This window comes from Limulus polyphemus, unplaced genomic scaffold (genome assembly GCF_000517525.1).
Source record: "Limulus polyphemus unplaced genomic scaffold, Limulus_polyphemus-2.1.2 Scaffold887, whole genome shotgun sequence".
Classification (NCBI taxonomy): Eukaryota; Metazoa; Arthropoda; class Merostomata; order Xiphosura; family Limulidae; genus Limulus; species Limulus polyphemus.
This window is the reverse complement of record NW_013666497.1, coordinates 101272-103967: the sequence shown is the minus strand read 5'-3', so window position 1 is coordinate 103967 and position 2696 is coordinate 101272. Positions and strand designations below refer to the sequence as shown.

General features: G+C 32.2%; 1 long non-coding RNA gene across 1 annotated transcript in view; it reads left to right on the top strand.

Annotated features, from left to right (window-relative positions):
* Positions 1-432: 432 nt before the first annotated feature.
* Positions 433-2696, top strand: part of LOC111086162 — a 95835-nt gene continuing 93571 nt past the window's right edge. The window contains exon 1 of the long non-coding RNA XR_002610903.1: positions 433-787. This is a non-coding gene — a long non-coding RNA (uncharacterized LOC111086162). The remainder of the gene's footprint in view (positions 788-2696) is intronic.

Here is a 2696-nt window from a genome sequence, read left to right as displayed (position 1 = left end):
ATCTTAGAGATTGTTTTTTAATAAAATTAGGACTTAACTCGGGATCTTAGAGATTGTTTTTGACAAATACCATTGCGAATGCTGTGTCAACACAAATGGGGTGTTTCCATAATGAATTTCCCTTCGTGGTGTTTTGTGTACGTTATACGAAATAACTGAACAGGATAGAGGAGAGGTCTTGAGGTCAAGTCAATAACACGGTGACGAGTTTCTCTTATTTGAGAATAATTCTGAGTTTGGCGATGTTGCTAGCAGGCTTCTCACTTCGCGATATTCATTATAACATGTTGCACCTCACATGCCATGCAACTTGTTGGTAAAACACTGGTGCGTTTTCCTCCTTAGAGTCTAGTAGCAGCTATCACGTGACACGATCGTTGTGGTTATCTCTGTTTCCTACAGCTTCCTATCCACTTGCTGGGAGTCCGCGACACGTAATCAACGTGTGTTGACTGGCTTCGAGCTGTGTTGCGTCTGGAATGAAACCCCCCAAAAATTTTTTCCTGGTTACTTTTTAACTGGTAAAAATTAAAGACAACGTTACGTTTTCTGTGATGTGGGTGGAACACTGTCTTTAGCCAATGGAGACCAGAAAAACTGTATTGTGATAATGCCAAGTCTTGAATAGACTTAAGGACCACTGGTGCCATATTTTGACTATACCTTTCCGCCTCACATTGGACTGGTCTTGAAGGAAATCTTTCATCCCTCCTGATGTAAATTCAACTCTTAGAACTGCTCCAAACTTGTAGAAGGGTTTCACGTAGTTTAGTCTAGGAAGCTTCTTGTAAGTATGCAATATTTCTATATACACGATCAATTGGAACTTCTATTTTTAAACTACATTATTCTCGTATTTCCATATTCCTTCATTAAAAAATTGTAATTTAATGTTAGTTGCTGCCATTGTGAGTACTTTAGCTTAATATCTTACTAGATAATTGAATCTAATTAAGGTGTATGAAAAGACAGTTAACCGATTCATTGTATGAATGAATATTCTCTGTTTTTCTATATAGTGTAGGTAGAATTATCGATTTAACTAAATATTTCTATCTCTATGTTTATTAAAGTTCTCATTAATTACAGGAAAGAATTCATCAAATATTTGAAAAACGAGAATTGATGTTGAATTAAAAAGGGGTACTAAAATAAGATTTATTTATACATAATATAATATGACAAGGTTTATCAACTCAGAAAACGTTTAGATGCAGGATTCTTTGAACTGAAGTTCGTTTCTAAAGAACGTGCCACATCCACTCAAAATTAAAAAAAAAAAAACATTTAAAAGCTAAAAAAACTCAATATTTTGCGATTACAAAGCTTTGATAAATATATTCATCCCTTTAAAGCGTAAATAGTCATATCTGTCCCTAAAACTTGAAATCCCCAATTCTCAAGGTCTTTTATTGTATTGAAAACATTAAACTCTCTAGGGTTACCAATAAATTCAGAGAGATTGCAAATATTGAAAACCTTTCACCGGAACATGTTGCGATTGTTTTGTTATTTAAAAATTTCCAAAGGGTTGCTAATTGAGTTTTAACCTCAGTTGAAGACATGCAGATTTCCATTGTACATTATTATGATAATAAAAAGTCTGAATAATAAAAAAAAACATTTTCTTCTGAATTTTTTTTTCACAGTTTTGAACAGAAATGCACGAATAACAGGGGAGTTAAAGTATCCAAAGGTTTCCACTTCAGAATATTGTTAAAGAGATTTATTAAGAGCTTTAACTTTAGTCAGTAAACAGAAAAATAAATGATTTTTTGCATGGCTTTAATTTTGCAAAACATTTAAAGGGTTAAGTAAATTTTTGAACTTAAATATGTTTTATTCTAATTATTACGCGAAACTTATAAACAATTTTTTTTATCTTGCTTGCTTACGATAAAGTAATAAAAAAAAGAGAACCCATTACAATAATTATGTTCTTGTGATATTAGCCCAAGATGGCATAAGAAACTATTAATTAATTTTAATTTATAAATATGCATGTTGGCACAACTCCAGGCTCTTCATTCACTCTTAGAAATAGTTTAGAAACTGAAAGTTATGAAGTACGATAGTACTTAATAGTAGGGAACGGCAAGGTTTCCAAATAATTGACGCGCCGAAAAACCACCCTATTGAATTCCTAAGCGAAAAACCGACCATTCAAAGCATTGGTTCCGATATATTGTGCGCATATGTACTAATAATACGTTAAAAGATGGCTAATATTTTCGATATAACAATTCAAAAATTTATAAAACAGCAATTTTTTCGTCTACTACCTACCTACCTAACTGATCACGTCAATGGGGCTAGCCCCTAGACGGCTCGAACTATCACTACAAGATTTCTCCAGTTTATTTGACTTGTCTGTGGGTATCCACTTTTGATATTCCGATAAATATATATAGATTTTTTTTTAAATGGTAAACATATTATGCACAAACTTAAATATCTTTTCAACCCAACAGATGGCGCTAAATATCAATTGATAAACACACGACAGTTGCTATAGATAAAGTATATACTTTATATGAGTATAACAAGTAAACAAACAAGAGTATTAAAAACTATGAATTTTAAAATGAAGTAGGGATCCTGCTACAAAAAGTATGAAACAAGATTAAACACATAAAATTAATAATTAATACTACTTGTATAGCTATTAACTATCTGTAGGCGAACGTAAGGAGTAC